The following is a 23,662-nucleotide window of genomic DNA, read 5'->3' as shown; positions in this document are numbered from 1 at the left end:
AATATATTACTTTTTGAGTTAATGACATTAGACTACACTTGGATGTCATTGAAGTTAATCAATGTTGACGATGATTAAACTTTACAATCCTATTAAACTCATTATTATTATTATTTTATTTTTGAAAATTATCAAACACTTGTTGGAGAATGGTTTAGTTTTTGAGCTCACTCATCCATATCACCCAGCTTAAATTTAAAACCTACAATATTAAGATTTATAATAATATCTTGTTAATTTATACATAATTTGATCTAAACATTTGAAATACAATGAAAATGACTAAATCACATTCAAACTTGAATGAACAAAACTATGCTTCCAACCAAGACTTGGAAACCTTAAATTGTAGATTTTTTTTCGTTATGTCTTATTTAATTTCCATAATTCTTTGCTTGCATTTTACAATGTTATTGTTTTGAAAGAAACAAGTTTGCAACACATACAAACAATAGAGAGCTACCAAACCCAAAACACATTTTTATTTAATCCATACATAAAGTCAAATATTTATTTTAAGATTTTGACTATTTATAAAGGCACTTGGTTTTAATTGCAAAGACACATTTCTAAATTAAATCTATTGCTATTGTTTATCCCATTATGATCCTATATTCACCCATAATATATACTATATATTTACATGTAACTTACTCCCTTTTATGAAAAGAATGAACTATCAATTTTGTTAGTGTAAATAATTAATTGTTATTACACTTTAATTAAGTTTACTTAGGAATACGCATAGTCATATCAGTTGTCTTGTTGACAACACAAGAGTTAGCAACTTATTAGAGAACATGGTGTCTACAAAATCTCTTTATGAGATACACCTATGTAAACTTATCCTCTCATCATTGCACAAACTCCTGTGGTTAATGGAGGATAATCCACCTGTGGTGGACATGTGCTGAGTCGTAATCCTTATCTCTTGTTGACTTCTAGACATATCAATTACCCTTATGTATAGGCACCTTCTATGATGTATTAATCAATTATCCAATATTCTCATTATTGTTATTATGATCATCCATTATTGGTCCATATTGTACTAGTGCTTGAGCTTCTTGATCGTGGTATCATTTTGTCCGAAGGAAAATTCTTACATGGTATCAGAGCCATAGGAGATCTCTTCACATAGTCATTGGAGACCATTTTTGCTTCACCTCTCAGAGGGCCATGATTCAGATCTGGAGTATCCACAAATATTGGAGGTGTCTTGAGAAAGAAATGACCTCACCATTGTGTCCAGAGGATTGATTTGCCAAATTTTGACTATAAATTTGCCTACCCTAGGCCATAGTCAAATCTGAGGCAATTTTTTCTGCAAACTAGAACCAAAAGGCATGATTTGCAAAATTGGTATGATCTTTTTAGATTAGTGCAATAAATTTTATAGATCTATACATTTTCATTTGCGTCTTCATTTACGTCTCCTTTTGGATCTATAATTTATTTTGGATTTACATTATTTTTTTGGAAAATTCACTGAAAAAAATGGCCATTTGGCCAGTAGGAGAGCATTTTTTTTTGTAGGCAAACCAGGCGGTAAAATCCCGACCACCTGCGGTTAGTAACAATTCATAGAGGTTACCACTGCATCTTCAAAGCACATGTGATAAACCATTGAATGCTCATGGAAACTATAGAGCATCAATGTTAATAGGGTACCACAACTGCTAATAGTGAAAGGCAACCAAAAACTGGCGATTTCTAAGTCAATTTCACTTTTGTGGGCTTGCACTTTTATAGGTTTCTACGAATAAAAATAGGGTGAATGTGGAATTAAAAATCTCACACATGTTGCTCCCTTTGCACCATTGGCCACCCCTTCTCTACCAATGCTCTCCACCACCACCAACCATTGGTGCTACGTTCACTGCCTTTGCTACATGTCTGCTAGTCAACACCCAACCAATCGACTCCGGCCACCATGCGTCCTCCACATGGAAAAGGTGACTTTGTAACGTGACACCATTACCATGTCATTCTGTAGCACCATGTGTTCGGCCACATCATGCCACATTAGATTCCATATGGGTCTATACACCACATCAATGGTTGTACAATACAGACTACCATGTCACTTGCCTAGGTGGAATTATTGTTGATGTCTTGGCGAGCCTAAATTTGATAGCTGTTTGACTATCATGGAAGGGCCAAATTACACTCTTGAGACAACCATTTGGACATCAATGTTAACATAGTATTTTTATGATGTCATCAAGGTAGATCCCTCACCATATGTAGTTTTGATTTGTTAGAAAAATTAGTTTTTGGTGACTGTATCTATCCAATCCTTCATTTTGCAACTTCAAATGCTCCGTACGAGCTCATCTGGACACATATTCAAATTCTATTTTTTTGAAAGTAAATAATTTTTTGTCTACTTTCTAGATCCACAATTAGATTATAGGCTTGTGTGGACTAACATACCACTTTCAGAAATAGGTTCTTTTTTGCATTGTATTGCTTTGATCAAACTTCAAAATTGTTGTATATCTGAGCAACATTGCTAAGTACTAGATTTGAACTCCAAGAAGAGGTTGTTAATAGCAAAATCAGAAGTCCACTTATGCCCTAAATTGGCGAGTGGCTATTGTAATCGCACTAAGTATAAAGTACCTAAAGCATTCATTTTGCGGGGGGCGGTGTTCTTTGATTGAGTGAAAGGGGTGGTGTCTCTTGGTGTTGTCTTCCTTTCTTCTTGTTGTTATCTTTCTTTCCTTGCATTATGGGAAACATTAAGGTTCCAAAATTAACACCACATAATTATGCCACATGGTCGGTTAAAAAATGGTGTGAATTAATGAATGAATAAGTTTCTCAATATCTAGATGGATCTCTTCCTATACCCATAGGTGATAAAGTAACTCAAAGTGATATCTGTGCTTGGGAATTGGAAAATAGAAAAGTCCTAGGAATCCTTAGGTTAGGGGTTGATGACAAGATCCTTTATCAGATCATAAAATATGATAAATCCAAGGAAACTTGGGATGCCTTTAAAAAGCTATATGGGAAAGTGATTGAGGAGGATGTCTACAAGATTGAAGATGAACTTATCTCCATAGATCCTAAGAACTTTAATTCCATCCAGGATTTTATCATTTATGTGAATGAGTTGAGAACAAAAATTGATGATTGTGGTAGTCCCATTAAGGATGACAGGTTGATTTATCTAATTTAGAATAAGCTACCATCAGACTACTCCACATTTGTCTCTACTTTCAGCACCTCAAAGGCAACCTTAGGGGCTTCTTATCAGAAACTCACTTTTGATGAATATGCCCAGTTGTTAAAAAATGAACAAGCTAAGTTGAAAATAGTGGAGATTCTCAAGTCTTCAAAGTCTAAGGCATTGGTGGCTAACAATGAGAGCTCCAAAAATCCAATTGGTGAAAGTTCAAACAAAGGCAAGGGTAAAAAGAAGAAGAGGAAAGATAAAAAACAAGGGGACACATAAAATTCACCACCTAAATCAAATTAACAACAAGGCAAGTCTTCTCCTAATACCAACAAAAAGGGGGACAATAATCAGGAAAAGAAGAAGTATGCCTATTGTAAAATAATTGGTCATGATGAACATGAGTGTTATCACAAGTAGATTGATGAATTAAAAAACATCATGAAGAAGCACAATGTTCCATTGCCTAATGCTTATAAGGAAAAGAGGTCTTCATCTTTAGATTCTAAGAGCAAAGGGAAAGCTTTACTCACACACACTATCAATTAGGGGGAATGGATTATTAACTCAGGAGCCAACATCACATGGGGGCTTCAAAAGAGATTTTTCTTCAGTGACACCTTCAGAGGTACCTCACATATTTGTAGGGGATTATACTAAAGTACAAGTTGAAGGAAAAGGTGAAGTTGAGATGGAAAGTGGAGCATTCAAGGATGTTCTCTATGTTCCTAATCTTACCTCCAACCTTCTTTTAGTCTATGAAAGCACTCACTATGGAGGTGGAAACAAGGTTGAATTTCTTCTAGATTTAGTTGTTGTGAAAAGAATCAAAGATGATTCTATGGTTGCAATAGGTGAAGCTAGACATGATTCAAGGATTTACACTTTCTCTTCCTTTGTGCCTAAATCTAATGCACAAGCCTTGTTAATTTGTGGCATGAGAGGTTTGAACATCTCAACTACAGGCACCTTCAACAGCTTAGCAACAAGAACATGGTTCATGATCTACCTCAAGTCCAGTTCTCAGATGGTGATTGTTCAGGTTGCACACTTGGGAAGCATCTAGAAAAAAAGTTTGACAAGGGGAAGTCTTGGAGAGAAAAAGGTGTTCTTGACCTAGTTCATAGTGATGTGGCGAGCCCATTTCTAGTGCCATCATTTGGAAAGTCTCGCTATGCACTCACCTTCATTGATGACTATTCTCGCTATACTTGGGTATTCTTCATGGCTCATAAGAGTGAAGTATTTGAACAATTTCTCACCTTAAAGGCTTAAGTAGAAAAGCATACAGAGAAAGCCATCAAGGTTCTTCAAACAAATAATGGAAGGGAGTATGTGAACTCAAGACTTATAGATTTTTGTACTCAAGAGGGAATTGACCTTTAACATTCAGTACCATACACTCCATAGAAAAATGGTGTTGTAGAAAGGAAGAATAGAACCCTTAAGGAGATGACCACTTGCATGCTACTACATAAGTCTCTTGATCAAGTTTTTTGGGCTAAAGCAATGAATTGTGCAAACTACTTCTAGAATATGAGTCCTCATAAAGCTTTGGATGGTTTAACTCCTTTTGAAGCTTGGAATGGAAGGAAACCTAATGTAAAGCATTTTAGAGTTTTGGTTGTCTAGCATGGGCACAAATACCTCCATAGAAAAACAAGGTATTAGAACCTCAAAGTAAACCTTGCATCTTTGTTGGTTATGCAGACTCTCATAAAGCCTACAAATTGATGGATCCAGAGACACATGAAATTTTCTATGAGAGGAGTGTACACTTTGAATAAAGTTGTCCAAGCTTTACTTCTTCAACTCCTCCTTCCTCCTTCATTGAAGAGAGTGACAATGATGACAGTAACTTGGAAGATGTTCATCCATGACCCAAATAGAGGCATCAAACAAATGAGGTTGAGGAAATCCCTTCTACTTCTACATCTTCTTCGACTAGACCTAAATGGGCTTAGCAGACATTGGATGCGACAAGACCATTGGTAGGGAATCCTTCTGATACTAGGAGGACAAGATCACAACACAACTCACTCCCTCATGCTTATATTGTAGTTGCTTCTAATCCTCAATCATTCAAAGAAGCTTTAGGAATTTTAGAATGGGATATAACAATGGATGAAGAATACAATTCTCTTATGAGAAACAACACATGGGACTTAGCCTCTCTTCCTAAGGGAAGAAAATTGGTTCAGTGTAAGTGGATCTATCAGACCAAGTTTTTAGCAGATGGAAGTATTGATAAGTATAAGGAAAGACTTGTTGCAAAAGGTTTCTCTCAGGTGCCTAGTATTGACTACACTAAGACCTTTGCCCTAGTTGCAAAAATGAACTCCATTCGTTTGACACTAGCTATAGCTGTAGCTTAGAGATGGATTGTTTATCAAATGGATGTGAAGAGTGCATTCTTGAATGGTGATCTTTATGAGGAGATTTATATGGAGCAGCCATAGGGTTTCATTTAGGATTCTACTTTGATTTGCAAGTTGAAAAAGTCTATCTATGGACTAAAACAAGCTCCAAGAGCTTGGTATGCCAAGATGGATTCTTTCCTTCTCTCAGCAAGGTTCACCAGATGTGATTCAGATTCAAATGTTTACATTCTTCACTAGGATGATTCTTACTTGCTACTTGTGCTTTATGTTGATGACTTAATCATTACAGAGAGTACAACATCCATCATTGATAGTGTCAAGTCTACTTTGTAGGACAAATTTTCCATGATAGGCTTGGGTCTACTTCATTGTTTCCTTGGTATTGAGATACAATAGTCTTCATCAGGGATTACATTATCTCAACCCAAGTATGCTCTTGATCTACTTGCTCGATTTTGCATGAGCGACTGCAAGGCTACATCTACTCCATTTTTTTCAAGTGTTAAGTTAGAAGCAAAGTGTTCCACTCCACTTATTGATGCTACTTTGTATAGACAGTTGGTTGGAAGTCTCATCTACTTGACACATACACGCCCTAACATATCATTTGCAATTGGCATAGTTTCTTGCATTATGCAAGAGCCACATTAACTTCACTGAAAGGTAGCCAAACACATCTTACACTATATCCAGGGTACACATACATATGGGATATGCTATGCATCTGGTACTGGACTATAGTTAGTGGGTTATACAGACTTAGACTATGCAAGGGATCTTAATTCTCACAAAAGCACTTTAGGATACATGTTTCATCTTGGTTCTGGCCCCATTTGTTGGTAGAGTAAAAAGAAGAACACTATTGCTATTTCATCTACTGAGGCTGAGTATTGAGGAGCTGTCATTATGGCTATAGAAGCTATTTGGCTACAACATATTATGAAGGTGTTTGGTTTTGACATACCTAGACCCACAGTGATACATTGTGATAATCAGAGTGCCATTGAAATCTCAAAACATCCAATGCAACATCAACACACAAAACACATTGAGGTTCATATGCACTACATCACAGAGTTGATTCATGAGCAGGTCATTGAATTGCAGTATTGTCCTACAGAATAGTAAATTGTAGATATCTTCACTAAACCCTTCACTGAGGTCAAGTATCTTCATTTGCGAGATCTTTTGGGGGTGCAAGATATTTCACCAGGGGGGGTCACATGACTCTTCTCTTCTTTATTGTCCTTATCTCTTTTTTTTTTGGAGGAGGTTTTTCCCATGAGGTTTTCCCTCTTTCTCCATTTTCAGAGAGATTGCATTGCATCACATTGTATGTAGAGCATTGCATTTGTACATGGGTACCTAACATGGCCTAATAGCCGGAACCCACATTGCATCTTGCATCTAGCTTTGTGAGCTTATGTGCATTTCCCTAAGTTGCACGTAGGGGGGGTGTTAGTGTAAATAATTAATTATTATTGTCACTTTACTTAAGTCTACTTAGGAATATGCATAGTCATATGAGTTGTCTTGTTGACAACACAAGATTTAGCAATTTATTAGAGCACATGGTGTCTACAACATCTCTTTATGAGATACACTTATGTAAACTTATTCTCTCATCATCGCACAAACTCTTGTGCTCAAAGGAGGATAATCCACCTTTGGTGGACATGTGCTAAGTTGTAATCCTTATCTCTTGTGTGACTTCTAGACATATTGGTTGCCCTTATATATAGGCACCCTCTATGATGCATTGATCGATTATCCAATATTCTCATTATTGTTATTATGATCATCCATTATTGGTCCATATATTCATACAAATTTAGATAAATAAAAATAACTATGGACATAAATATTTGACATAAGTTATGCGTGTGTTCGTGTGTAAATTGCCCCATCTTAAATACATATAATTATAACCCTCTTCTAACTAAATAAATTTGATAAACTATGTACATATTTATTTTTAATAATATTCTTTATTTTCAATACCTTACAATCCATACAAAGAATTCTTTACTATTACAATTCAAGATGTAGCTACATACATACATTAATACCTTAATATTTTTTTCCACTAATATACGTTTTCTATCTAATAATTCTCTCAATACATTTTAAAGAGGGCTACCTAAATGTGTGACATCCTAGTTCTCTATTGGATCTGAACCTTCTTCCGGTGGTGGTGCAAAATGATGGATGGGAGGATGCGAGGGTGAATGTGGGTATGGAGTTGGTGGAGAAGATACACGATGAGATTGCTTAATTGGCGATGGGGTGGCAAAAGCATTACGCTTAAATGAAGAACAATCAGCAGGACGAGAAAGGAAAGAAGCACATCGGCTGACAGAACGTTGGGCAGGCCTACCAGGAATGCAGTTGGACCTGTCATTGAACACAACTCCTCTTGATGGCAGAGCCAAGCAATTGGGTGCCTCCCCTGTGAAGAAGTTGTAAGAGTACGTGAAGCTCATCAAGTTGGGAAGTGCACATATGACTTGAGGAATCACTCCAGAAAGCATGTTGTTTGCAACATTCAGCTGCTCCAAGCTCACCATATTTCCAATGCTGGTTGGCATACTACCCACAAGCTTGTTAAAACTCACATCAAAAACCGTCAAAGATGTCAGCTGACCAACCTCAGAAGGGAGGCAAGCAGTTAAGTTGTTGTTGAGGACAATGATCTCATTGAGAGTAGAACCCATGTTGGCAATGCTGGATGGCAAGCATCCCTTCATGGGATTGTTGGCAAGGACAACAACAGAAGCAGGGGAGTTCCCCATATTAGATGGAATCTCAGCCTCAAACATGTTGTTGTTAACAAAGATGGCATCCAAGTCCTTGTCAAAGAGCTGAGATGGCAGCTGACCTTCAAAGCCATTGAATCTGATGTCCAGGAACTTCAATGAAGGCAATGAGAGAACTACAGCAGGAAATGACCCACTGAATCTATTGTTGCTGATATCAAGCTCAAACAGCAACCTGAGGTTCTTGAAACTGTGATGGAGAGATCCACAGAATCTATTGGTATTGATATGAAAGAGGGCAAGATCTGTGAGAAGACCAAGCTCCCTTGGAAGATACCCTGCAATGTCTGCATGATTCAGATCAATGCCAGCTACAACTTCAGTGTTGCTGTTGTCCAATGCAGGGGCACAGAAAACACCATTGTAGCTACACACATTTGATCCAACCCAGTTGCCAGTCACATTGGAAGGATCACTGGAGATAGCAGATTTCCATGCTTGGAGAGCAATGTAAGCACTCCTGAGCCTTGGATTGGGGAATACAAGGCTTGGGTCAACCATAACAGCCTTGGAAAACCCTAATTCATCTTCTTCCATGGCCATCACCTTCCTGAATATGTTGTTCTTTGAAGCTGCCAATGATCTTCCTACATCACCCAATACAATTTGTGGCTGATATAAGAAGAACAAAACATAACTCAAATGCCAAGCTGCCACACAAACAATACCCAATTGCTGCATTGTGGAGAGATTCACTCCTGCAATGCAATGCCTGACTAATGGCTTTCAGCGAGCTTCTATTAAAAAAAAAAATCTTCCACATTTGCATTCTGTACTTCTCCACGAGGCCATCAACCGCCTCCATTGGGTAACTAACTATGGGTACTCGCATTAGACGGTCATTAACGGAGTGTTACGGTAAAATGTCAGACACACTGGGCATGTGGATTTTGTCGTGTTTTCTTTTGCCAGTGGAAACATTAAATTTTTCCACCCAAAAGACTGGACGATCCGCATGGTGATTGTGAGACGCTTGCCATGCATATGCCAGCATTTAAAGGAGTTTTCAATGGCCGAAAGATGTAAATTATGCATATGCTAAGGGCACATATAATGATGTTTACAAATGGTTAAAATAGGAAGATTTGTGGCAGAGTATAATCTAAATATTCGTTTATAAAAATTGTTTTCCAACTAAGATTGTGTTCTATTTATAAGGCTATCAATATATCTTTAATGAGATTAAGTAATCCAGGACAAGTCAATGAAGTTACAATTGATCTTTCTTTTTTCGTATGTCATTTGATCATATTGTAGTACGAATGCATTCTATAAAAGTAAGAGAACTAAATTTGAGATTACTAAAGTAGTTAAGGACGTTCTTATGATTAATTTCTTATGATTAATTATGATTGCATAATTATGGAGTGTCAAAAGCAACAATAAAACAACATGTAGAACAAGTAAGAATTTAAAGTATATTTAGCTAAAAACTAAAATTTACATACGTTCTTAAATTAAATAGTTAGATTCTAATAAGTTTGATATTATATTAGGTATATGAAGCACATTTTTTTATCTTTGTAGTTTTCTTAAATTGAAATTCTCTAATCAAATTCTCGTATGTTTATATTTCTTTCTAAACATATTTGATTAGTTTGTTTTCTTATTTCACTTAGTATCTTCACTATTTTTGATCTTTAGAAAAATATCTAAATAATACACTTAATTAATTATAGCCATAAAGCTAGAACATATTAATGTCTAGTAATCACACCCAAGGATGCAATGGATACATCAAGGATATATTGAAGCTTACTCAGGGAAAAAATGCTCTAATTTTTGCATATATTAGTACAATTAGTAAGGTCAATTGGAAAACTAATTAGTAAATGTTGTTAAAAAAAAACAACCTTTTAATTAGGAAGGTAACAAAGCACTCCATTAATCATTAACCTTTAACCTTATCACACATATTAAACAGTAATTATAACCAAATTAGCATAATCATAAATGACGCCAAACCCCAAACTATAAACACATCTTTGTTGCTCAATCATATAAAAACCCTAAGTTCAACCATAAAACTAATCATATTCCTTAATCTAGCCTCAATTTGAACCTTAAAAATCATCCTAATCAATCTATCCTAACAGTAACTGTAATACTAAGCATGAAATACCCCTTATTCTAACTCTTAACCGTTTTAAAATCATAATCCCAACCCCAACCCTCACCCTTATCCTAACCAAACTTTAAACCCTATAGTAAACAAAATCAAATCCCAACTCTAAATCCAATCACAACCTTAACCATTGTGTAAACATAAACTCTTATCCTAACCCTAAGCCTAATTACTAATTTGAATCAAAACCCTTAACTTAAACTATAATTAGAACCATGTTATAAGCCTTAAACCTAATCATAATTATAATCTTAAATTGTGACCCTAGTCATTCTGTAAACCTAACCATAACCATGATCCTTACTATAATACTTATCATAATCCCTAAAATATATCCTTTAATTCTAACCCTCAACTCTAATACTTATAAACATTGTAACTCTAACCATGATCTAGTAACCATCAAATAAACCCTAATCATTATATGTTGTTAACTTCTAATTTAAACTTATTTAAATACCTAATAATAAATACCAAACTCACAAAGTTGATAACATATCAAATCAAATAGTTTAAAATTTATTAGAATTGAAATAAGATTGATATTGTGTAGATTAAAATATAAATTAACTATATCATTATGATATTAATCATATATGTAAATTAAACATGTAATATAATTATTTAATTATTGATAAAATTATATATAAAAAATGAATAATAAAAGAAAACTATTTAAAAACATTAGTTTATAGGTGTAAAGTTAAAAATAATAAAGTTTTATTTAAAAACTTACATATAAAATTAAAATTTATGAAAAATTAAATTATATTAAAAAATTTTTGAAAAACAAAAATTTGAAAATAAAATAAAAATTATAGAACTAATTAGTAATTAAATAAAAAAATAAAATTACCTTTTAAAATAAGTAATAATATTTTTTTGTATATAAACAAAGTAATTTCTAAATATAAAAGAAAGTTTGGAAACACATGCCAGAGATAACACATTATCATATTGCCTAAAATTAAAATTAAATAGCAATTGATAGCTTTCATTCAATTTTTTAGGCTCTTTCAAAATATGGAAACTATTATTCTTTTTGGGAACTAGAATAGAGTATAATTTTAAAACTCGATCACTATGAACAAAAATAATCATATTTGATAAGAGAAACTAGATAAGGAAGAAGAAATTAAGAAACTTATGTTATTAAGACCAATATGAACAATAATAAATTTATAAAAGAAAAAGAACAACTAGTTAAAACACAAACAATTTTGACCAAAGAAGGAACATACTAGAAGCAAAATTTGAGAGAAACATGGCTAATAGAAGGAGATAGAAAAAAAAAGTTTTTTCACAATATCACGATCAATAGGTGAAATATTAATAGAATTGATGAAATAAAAGATACTGTGGATCGAGAGGTAAAAAACCCCAATCAAATAACATAAACTTTGTCAAATATTATTCTCATATACTAAATAGCTACAAATACTTTGATTATGTGGCTAAAAATAAAAAATGTCAAAAAATATCAAAAAAGTACTCTCTAGTGAAGATAATAAACATTTAAACAAGAAATTCACCTTAGAAGAAATTAAAGTCGGTCTCTTTTCTTTTAGTCTAGATAAAACCCCAAGACCAAATAGTTTCTAGGCCTTCTTTTTTTAGAAATGTCGGGGCATCTTAGGTAATGACCTATGGGAAGATTTAGAAGCTATCGGGAATTTAGGATCATTATTATTAGAGATTAACATTACATTCCTAGCCTTCATATATAAGAAACCCAACCATGAAGTTATGGAGGAATTTAGATCAATAACTCTTTGAAACACGATCTAAAAAATATTATCCAAAGCTCTGACAAATGGACTCAAAAAAGTACTAAACAAACTAATCTAAGAAGAACACACTTGTTTCTCTCGTAATAGGTCTATTTATGACGGGATAATATTTGTTCAAGAAATCATTCACTTAGTTCAAGTTAACAAAGAGCCATATATATTAATGAAATTAGATATCCACAAAGCCTACGCCAAAGTGGATTGGAGATTTCTCAATGAAATAATGGAAGAATTTGATTTCTCATGACAATGGATTAACTTAATCTTCAATTGTATTTCAAATCCAAAGATCTCCCTTCTTATTAATGGTACACCTAAATGTTTTTTCAATACATCAAGAGGTATAAGACAAGGTGATCCTATATCACCCTTTCTCCGAAGATCATTATCATGGCTAAAGCCTTTGGTAGAGACATAAAGAAGGCTTAGGTAGACGAAAAAACCAAAGTCATCAAAATCATAGATGATGTGGCCAAGATAACATATCAACAATTTGTGGACGATACAATTTTTCTAGGAAGAAGTACAAAGGAGGAAACCATTCAATTTAAGGAAATTATTAAAATGCATATGGAGGCCCTAGGTAAAAAAGTTAATGCAGAGAAATCATAGATCTTTTTCCTTACTACCCATCTAGATTTAGAAAGAGATATATTCAATACTATGGGATTAAAAAAAGGAACATTCCCTTGAAAGTATCTTTAGATTCAATTAGAAAAAGGACCTAGAGAGAGTAAAATCTAGTCCTTGATATCAGAAAAATAAAATAAAAAATGGAAAGATGGAAAGGGAAATTGCTAACTAAGGTTGGTAGGTCTACAATGATTAAAGTTGTTTTATTAGCCATACCCACTTGGGGGAATGCACTGAGTTGTGGTGCCAAAAATATGACACACAACTTTGTATTTTCAAATTTTACAATAGCGCACATGCACTATAGCGTGTACATGCTTTTTTCAACTCATATTTATGGGTTGCAACCCACAACCCATCTCATTTTTTTTGGTTTCTTCTTGCCAATTGTCTTCTCTACCCCCAAAAATGTGCACACATTTGTAGAAGGTTCAATTTTTTCTATCTCTCTCTCCTCCTCAAAATGCCTCCTCATTGCTAGATATCAACATTGAGATCATCAAGTATGCTTTCTACTCTTGTTTTTGCATTGTTTTGTATGTTTTTTAAGTTTTGATTCAAGTTTGTTTATTTATTTAAAATGCAATTGGTTTCTTATCAAGAAATGTGAATAATCAACCACCAAATCCCCAGCTTGATCAACAAAATAAAAAAGAAAAACCTCCACAAGATCAAAATGAAAACCCTTCACAAGATCAAAATGAAAATGCTTGTGAGGAAGAGCAAGAGCTTCTGCAACCTCCACTAATTGAAAGACCTCCTCCTAGCACCCAAGAAAATATAATGAATGAAATAGAAAGAGAGAAATTGAATTAGAAGCAATCATTGGTAGGTTGAAAGCTTGTGGGAAAACTAATCCTATGATAGCACAATTGGCATCCTCCCTTGAGTCCATTATGAGCCATGTAGCTTCTATTAGTGGTTAGTTGGATATTTGGTGTGTTAAGAGAGAAGAAAAAAGAAGATATTATTCAAATAAATTATCCTATAAAGATATAAGAAAAAATGACATAACGAAAAGTAACATATGTGCATTATTTAAAAAACAACGAGATTAAGGCATTGTTAAACATACAACTAAAAGGTTCCCCATCCACTAGTGCATACATGATGATATTAGAAATAAGTTTTGGGATAGATGGTGGATGGTATTTGATGCCCCTCCCTACAATAATCATGAGGTTCTAATGTATTTCTTAAAGAAATTGTATTGTGAATTTGTACTTGGGGAGATCCCCAATTATTTTGACATGTTAGATTCTCAGGGTAGAGGTGGGGGGTTGTTATTTGAGAGATAGGGGGCATGTCATGATCCTAATGTACTTAGGGCACCTATTTTCAAGCCATAGGTTGAGCATGTCATTATTCCTTTAGTTGTAAATGAACATGTAGAGACCAGTACTCCAGTGACTATCAATGCTTTGACATAGATCCTCATTCATTGCGCCAATCCATTAGTTGAGGAGGAGCCTTCTTTGGGCCATGGTCACATGTGTGCCTCATGTGGATCCTTATGCACATTTGGTAATCATGTTGGAGACACTATGGATGATGGGCCATTCACTCATGAGTTCCTGAGTGACACATTTGACATTGAGACATAGGTAAATTACAATTATAATAAACTAATTTGATCACAATTCATATGTATAATGAATGAATAATTATTTAGCATGTTCAAAATTTAGGGTAACAGTGTTGATGGCCCTAGTACAGATTCCCCAACCCCATTTTACGTCTTGTCGATGAGTTGGCAAGTATGTATCATCATTTAAATTAATACATATATCTATTAAGTAATCATATGAAAGATTGACATTTTTTTTAATCCATGTGCATTAGTTCTCTACTAGATAATCGACATTCACAAGGGACTTTGAGCCTAGGCATGATATGAGCTTCGTAGAGGTACATTTGTTTCATGTTAAATTAATTCATTTAATTACATTATATTCTATAAAAAACATGTAAATTATATTATATGATTTACAGTTGTTAATGTTCGAGATGCCTCTTTATCTTTGCTAGTCCATCGATCATGGAGTTTCTGCCACAATGGCTAGTTCAAAGCCATTGACTGAGGTATGAAAGAGTTTTCATAGTTTTAGTTGTTATTTATAACAATTATTATTGAAATTTCAAATGGTATTTATAAGTATGATCGAGTGAATATATTTGATTGAATTATTGTAGGGCCTTGTTACTCCCATCGTTTGTGAGTCTTTGAGGTGGATGTACATAGTGACTATTTGATGACGGTAAGAAAATAATTAATTTTGTGAGCATATATATTTGATTTCAATGTATAATAATTATTGATTCATATATACTTTTTTTGTATTAACTCTAGTTAAAGAGGAGTCCAAACAAGAGGATGAGCGAGTGTGTGAGGAAGACCCAATGACCCCCATCATCTCCCTCCATGTAGTGACCAAATACCTCTAGGGATTTGTTTCCTTCGCCTCATGGGAAGGAGATGATATAGGGATGGACACGTTTATAGACATTAGTGGACATATATCTTGGATTTTATGTTAAGTGGACATATTCAACATATATTTGATGTATATATGAAATTTTATCTTTAATGTATGACATATATTTGATGCATGACATTATTATACTTACAAATTTGATGCATTGGTTTGTTCATGTATGACATTATTGGTTATCATAATATATATCTTGTCTTCTTGTTTACATTTTTAGTATTTTATGTATTTTATTTTAATGTAATTTACGTCCAAAATAAGGGTAGGAATCATTATAATAAGCTTTGATAGTATCTTTTGACATGTGAATAGGACTATGATATTAATTTATATTTAAATTGTACAAATTATGAGTATTTTTGATTATGAGTAACTTATTTGGAGTTTTTGTTGGGATGAGAACAATGAAACTTGAATTCTTATTATTGTTATACAATTAACATTGAAGTTTGACGCTTGAGTTGGTTGCATTATGTAAATGTCTAAGCTTGAATCTTAGTGTCATCATAAACATGTCAAGAGTTTATATATGCTTTATCTTCAAAACATGAGAAGACTTGAAATAAAGTTTTTAATTTATTCATGGAATTTGATATCAATATTGCTTTCTTACCCATCTCTTCAAGAACTTCATTTATGGAAACACATTATCTATGCTCTTATTATGATTTTTATAGCTACAATTGTTGTATTTTTTCTTGGATATATTTTGCCTATCGTTATTTTGGTGTAGGGCACCTAACATCCCTTGTTTTGGATTTGTTTATGTTGTTGTTTCTTTAAGGCTTGTTGTGACTCTAACCAAGTCCAGGTGGTGTGTTTGTGTGCTTATATCAAGTTGGTTGTTAGCATGAATGCTAATGATACTACATTGGAAGAGTATTCTAAGCATTAGGGAGTATTGATATATTACATTCATGACTATGTTTGTCATTGATGTCAATATAGCAATGTTTTTGTAGAGACTGGAAGAATAACAATCAAAGATCTTATGTTACATAGTAACTCAGTAAAGGTTAAGTGATGTGTAGTTAAGGACAAGTTCCTAAGAGTGTCTTGATGATGTGGTTAACAGGACAAAGTCAAAATCAAATATGTACGGTAGTTGTGTTTGATTTATTGCGAACAACGCAGAAACAAAACATCTGTTTGGTAGTTTTTGATGTTTGAATTATATATTTTAGCCAAGATATAAAGAGGTGATGCATAGTCAACCAATGACAAAGGATAATCAGGTGATGATGTTAGAGAGAGTGCAAGACTTGGACTTTCATGTGTAAACTTTTGTATAGACTGTGAGCCGACAATGCTATTGTAATTGTAATTAATTATATATCTTATTTAATTTAATTGGTAAAGCCTTAAAAACAACTCAAGGAATTATTATGAAGGTATGGTATAAAGGAATGATGTTTTCCTTGATTGTAAGTGTATCAAGTATCTAGTGTGCACTATATTTGTGAATTGTGAAAAAGAGCAGAGTGTTGATTGAATGTGTGTAATCGATCCAAGGGATTATTGGATGTGTAGTTCATCATCTAGTTACAAGATCAGAAGGAGAAAAAGTTTGGTTGACAAGATAGAGACAAAATAAGGAAGTACAATTTAGTTCTGTTATTTTATAAGGAATAATACAGAGATCATTTAGATAGTGGGTTCATTGGTCTTTCCCTCGAAGATATTGGGTAGTGGGTCCAGCTATCTTCCACAACTCCTAATAGGGTTGGAGTCTCCTAACAGGGACTCATATGTACTAAATGTATTAACAAAATCCTAATAAGGTCTGTCCTCTAACAAGGAATATTTATATTAGTACATCATCTTGAGGGTATCATCCCCACTAGCATTTTCCCTCTGATCAAGGGTTTCCCTATGTAACATATATAGTGACTTTATTTTGTATGAGTATCTTGTTGTGGTTTCAGTTTAGATTACTCATATGGTTAAAGATTGTTTAAATTTATTATTTGTGATATTAGTTGTATAACTAATTCACCCCCCTCTTAGTTAAATCAGTAATAGGTTTTACTAAGCCTTGTTTAGGTATGTGCAAGATAATAAACACTAGGGGGGCACTAGGAGGTCAAAGTGGGTCAAAGTCCGTACAAGTCATTAGTAAGTGGGATATGACCCAAAAAGTCCTAAATAGTGATTTTGTATCTTATTCAAGTGTTTGGAACTCATAATTTAATGTGATGCAACACTAATCTAGATGTACCCCAAAATGAGGTGATCCAGAAACCTGCAAACAAACACATAGTGGAAAATGAACAAGAGGAATGAGATTCAGATCTAGAGAGACAATATTACATGCCTTTGAATCAAGAAGTTTACATCCAACATGCCTAGCTATACGGCCTTCCAGGTTATGGCCATTACAAAGTGGAATACATATAAATAAGAACAAATCTCTAGACTCAAATGCAAACTTCTATTTTTGAACTACTCCACACTAAGACGTCACAACTCCAAAACTATCTACATCTCCATATTTGAACAATAATGCCTAAGACTCTATGTAATACCCATTTAAATACTTGGATGACCACAAGTCAGCCTATTACAAACTACCAAATAAACAAACACTTAAATTAAATGCATAACCAATCCACAAGTTGGCTCTCAACAATTATTAAATAACCATAATGAAATTAAATACATGTAAGGTCAGCTCAAACTAGAACTAGACATAGAAAGCTTGACAAAAGGAGGAGAAAAAATGCTAATTCTTGGCATCAAGAGGTTTACTCAACACATGAAGGAACACTTGGCACATGAAGGAACGCTTGGCACATGAAGGAACACTTGACACATACTGGATAACTTGGCACACACCGTGGAACTTGGCACACATTACAGAGTGAAATGGGATAACAAGCTAATCCCAATGTTAACATAATGTGGGATAACTTCAAATCAAAAATGACTAAAAATTTACTAGTACTCGACAATATCTGTAACTCAATAGCAACCAAGAAAAATCAGTGGGATAACATGAGGGCTAGGATGCTCTTGCATTAGACTATCGGGATAAATAGAAAAGATCTTAGATATTCCTGTATCAGACTCCCCTGGTAAATAGAAAAATGTGTCCCACATTTTGCTTCTAAAAGAAATCTCTTCACTCAGCTTCATCTTCACCAAAGGTTTCCACTCCATCAAAGAAAAGAGTTCAAATATGAAAATCAACCATCTATGCTTCATCCATTCAAAAATCAGAATCTCATCCAACCAATCAACAAACTCACTTAATTGAAAATCACAATGCTCCATCTGCAACTTATCATTATAATCATTCACAAAAAATATCCTCATACATAAAAACCAGATCAGCAACAACATCCAAATCAAAAATTTGATCATCAACAATATATGAACTTAGATCTGTAATAGTAGTAGCATATAAATCCATAACAACAACAATATATATGTTCAGTTCTTTAGCAACATATAGTTCAACAACATCATCAAAATCCACATTAGTAGTAACCTCCATATCCTTCAACATCTCAACAACAACATATAAATTTAGATTCATATCAACAACAAAAAAATCATGTAAATCCACATGAATAACATCTCTAAAACCCTCAACCACATTACCAACAACTAAATCCATCTTCTTATCATGAGCAATATCCAAATCAATAACATAATGAACATATAACTCCTTATCATCAACAACAACAACACATAAGTCCTCAATCACATTCATTTCAACATTAACATCATCCTCAATAACAAAACCATCCAAATCCTTACCAACATAAGTGAAATTCTCCTCTTCAACAATCTCATTGAGCACAATAAGATGCTCTACAATTTCCATGTGAGATCTTTCCATCTGCTCATGAAAACCAAAAGATACTTCCTACATTTTAGCAATATCATCATGCACTTCCATAATCTATCTTCTTCCCTTCATAATCTCTTTAACTAGCCAAACAACCTTCTTTCTAATCATCAAATGCCAACTCAGATTAAACTTTTCTGGATAATCAATCCTTTCATGTAAATCATCCCAAAAAGAATCGTATTCATCACTCTTTACATCATCAAGATGTCTTCCACAATTTTGCGATAACTCAATAGTTTCTACTCCAGCTGCAAGTTTCCTCAACATGTCAAATAATTTTGGATCAACATTTCTCCTTCCATGAACCATCTTTACACACAAACAATGAACAGACAACAAGTCTTTTGCAAGTGCAGGCTAAATCTGCATATCTACAACCCTACACCAAATTCACCAATGAGCTAGGACTTTTGAAATCAAATTCCTTCTTCGATAAAATTTTCCCAGTGAAGGTCTTGGTACAAACTAATTCACACTTCGGTGATCTACTTGCACACTTAGGAACAACTATGCTTTGATACGTAATGATGTAGTGCTAATCTAGATGTATCCCAAAATGAGGTGATCCAGAAACTAGCAAACAAGACACAACAAAAAATGAATAAGAGGAATGAGATTTAGGTCCATAAAGACAATATTCCATATATTCGAATCAAGGAGTTTACATCCAACATGCCCAACTATACATACTTCTGGGTTATGATCATTACAAAGAAGAATACATCTAAAGAAGAATAGATCTTTAGACTTAGATGCAAACTTCTATCTTCGACCTACTCCATGCTAAGATGTCACAACTCCAAAACTATCTACATCTCCATACTTGAACAATAATAACTAAGACTCTACCCAATACCACTTTAAATACTTGTATGATCACAATTTAACCTATTAAAAACTATTGAATAAACAACCCCTCACATTAAATGTATAACCAAGCCACAAGTTGGCTCTCAACAATTATTAAATAGCCATCACAAAATTAAATACATGCAAGGTTGGCTCAAACTAGAACTAGACACAAAAGAATCAATAAAAGGAGGAACACAAATGTTGATGCTTGACATCAATAGGTTCACTCGGTAGATTAAGGAACACTCGACACATACTAGATAACTTGGTACACACTGCAGAACTCGGTACACACTATAAAGTGAAATGGGATAACATGCTAATCCCAATGTTAACATGACATGGGATAACTTCAACTCGATAATAATTGAAAATTTACTAGCACTCAAAATTTTTTGTAACTTGGTAGCAACCAACAGAAATAGTGATATAACGTGAGGGCTAGGATGCTCATGCATCAAAATGTAATGTTGGTTGATTAGGATCCAAAATACCAAAAGTTGCTAAGCTATCAAGAAGTTGTTCAAATAGGTCTAGGGGACAAAAAGAGGCATATTAATTACTAGGAGGCCACATTATGTCTAAAAACCTTTATTGAACCTGTTTGGTTCCATTCAAAAAGGTTTCAAGGGTTTAGAAGTCAAAAATGCAAAAATTGCAATATGGCAACTTTGTACTAGCCACCACTACAAGTTTCATCATCACCCAAGATAGGGACAAAAAATCCAAATATAATCAATCTCCAAAGAGAGAGAGATTATTTTAGGTGTTGAAAACATGATCCTTTAGCACTTAGATTTGCACCAATACCTTACACGAGCTGCAAGATATGCCTCGTCAAAAATTGCTGCCCTATGACATTTAGTGACTCTTAGGATCAATTCTGTTCGACATGCCTAAGAATGTTTGAGCATTCAATAGGATGAGACAAGATTGGGACTAGGGTTTAAATGGATACTCTAAGCTAATGAAGTTCAAATGGTTAGAGAGATTCTGGTTACTTTGTACTGGCCAAGACTACAAGTTTCATCATCACCTGAGATGGGGCTGCAAAACCCAAACATAATCCAATCTCCAAAAACAGAGAGAGGTTATTGTAGGTTCCAAAAAAAGGTCTTGTAGTACCCAAAATCACATCAATACCTCACATGAGCTCTGAGATATGTCCCACCAAAGATCACTTCCGTATGGCATTTAGTGACTTTTAGGGTCAATTCTATTTGGCGTGCCCAAGAAAATTTGTGTCGTCAAAGGGATGAGATGAGATTGGGAATTGGGTTTATCTAACCACATTGAGCTAACAGAGTAGATAGCTTGATCCCACAATGAATGGTTAGAGAGATTCACCAGTTGTTGACTTTGTACTGGCCAACACTACAAGTTTCAACATCACCTAGGATAGGGCAACAAAATCCAAATGGAATCCAATCTTCAAAAAGAAAGAGATGCTATTGTAGGTGCCAAAAAAATGATCCCATAGCATTCAAAACTGCATCTATACCTCACATGATCTCTGAGATATGCCTCATTATAGATTGCTACCTTATGGCATTTAGTGACTCTTAGGGTCAATTCTGCTTGGCATGCCTAAGAAGGTTTGAGTGATCAATGGGACATGAAAAGCTTGGGACTAGGGTTTACCTAGCCACTCAGAGCTATCAAAGTAGACAATTCAATCCCATAATGAATGGTTAGAGAGATTCATTAGTTGGTGACTTTGTACTGGCCAACACTACAAGTTTCAACATCATCTGAGATGGAGCTGCAAAATCCAAATGGAATTCAATCTCCAAAAAGAGAGAGAGGCTATTGTAGTTGTCAACAACAAGATCCTGTAGCACCTAGAATGTCATCCATACCTTGCATGAGCTTTGAGATATGACCTATCAAAGATCATTGCCATATGATATTTAATGTCTCTCAGGGTTAATTCCGTTCGATGTACCCAAGAATGTTTGAGTAGTCAAAATTATAAGAGGAACTTGGGACTAGGGTTTACCTTGCCACTTAGAGCTAACAAAGAAGATAATTCGATCCCATAGTGAATGGTGATAGAAATTCACCAGTTGGTGACTTTGTACTTACCAACACTAAAAGTTTCAACATCATCAAATATGGGGCCAAAAAATCAAAATGAATCAAATCTCAAAAGAGAGAGAGAGGTTATTATAGGTGTTGACAAAAAAATCATGTAGCACCTAGAATTGTATCCATACCTCAATGCCTTGTCAAAGATCACTGTCCTATAGCATTTAGTGAATCTTAGGGTCAATTTCATTCAGTGTGCCCATGAATATTTGAGAGGTCAATAGGATGGGATGAGATTGGGAATAGGGTTTACCCAACCACTCTGACCTAATAGAGTAGATAGTTCAATCCCATGATGAACATTGAGAGAGATATGAGCAAGATATGAGAAACAATTGCTAACCAAGAAAAAATGGTTCTTTTTGAGGTTTTGGAAAAGATAGCCTAGGATAAGTTTTTTTTAGTTATTTTTTCATAATTTATAACCTTTTCCAAGTCCCAGAAGTGAAATCTAGTAAACTTTGCAAAAGTTGCACTTTTTGTGCAAAATTACAAAATTGAAAAGTTGTAAAAGTTGCTAAAAAATGAAACTTGGTTGGAAAGGACTTATAAATATTCAAATAATAGTTGTAACTATTGTAATAGGCCTAAGATGGATAAATACTTCATTTGTGAGGTTTGAAGCAGCCTATTGTACAGATTGGGAGAAATTGTAACTTTTCATCATTTTTTGCATGTTTTGGGCACTTAGGGAGCAATTCATCATTCCATGGATGTAGGAATCTGATCACCATGGAATGAAATTGTATTACTATGTAAATAATTATTCTAACAATGTTTGGACATGAGTTTTCATGGTTGGAGGCCTCTAATGGAGTTTAGGTGGTTGTAGGTGCATGAGTTGCATGCCTAAGGAGCAACAACAGGAGATCTATCCATTGGAGAGGGGTATTTTATGATAGATTATGTCTACATATGCATTAGATATGGTGAATCAACCTTCAATTTATTGAAGTTTTCTTGAGAAGTCATACATTGAGAAAGCCCTAAGTTAGAGGGTTTGTAAGAGACCAATTTGGGGGTTTCTTACTTACAAAGATTAAAGCATAAATTTGATCCAATATTCCTTTGATTGGGTCCATTTGAGGAGATTTTTGATAGTCTAGAGCATTGGAAGCAAGGGTGACAGGTAGTTTCTTTGGAAAACCACCCTATTTTATGCTTAAAAAGGGTGCCTAGTTGGAGGATCTGTTAGTTGGTCCAAAACAACCTATACTGAGGTTGAGATGTGTTAAAGAATGCTGAAATGGGTATCTAAAAACCTATTTTATTTGAGATTTCCTTTGGAGAGTTTAGGAGAAAACTTAACATCTCTCTCACTGGAGACCTAGTTGGGGGTAATTATGCCTACTAGGCAATTTTGAGGAATTTGAGTACTAGGATTGGGTTAAGGGTCTAAAACCACTTGAAATCTCTTGAATCCATCTTAGATAGGTGAAATAAAC

General features: G+C 34.3%; 1 pseudogene; it reads right to left on the bottom strand.

The window, feature by feature from the left end:
- Window positions 1-7,654: 7,654 nt before the first annotated feature.
- LOC149572840 (leucine-rich repeat extensin-like protein 4 pseudogene) lies at window positions 7,655-9,062 on the bottom strand (annotated as a pseudogene).
- Window positions 9,063-23,662: the final 14,600 nt, after the last annotated feature.

This window comes from Cupressus sempervirens, chromosome 2 (assembly GCF_028749045.1).
Source record: "Cupressus sempervirens isolate cs-2001-9-10 chromosome 2, ASM2874904v1, whole genome shotgun sequence".
NCBI lineage: Eukaryota > Viridiplantae > Streptophyta > Pinopsida > Cupressales > Cupressaceae > Cupressus > Cupressus sempervirens.
Note: the sequence above shows the minus strand (reverse complement) of the source record. Positions and strands in the feature narration are given on the sequence as shown.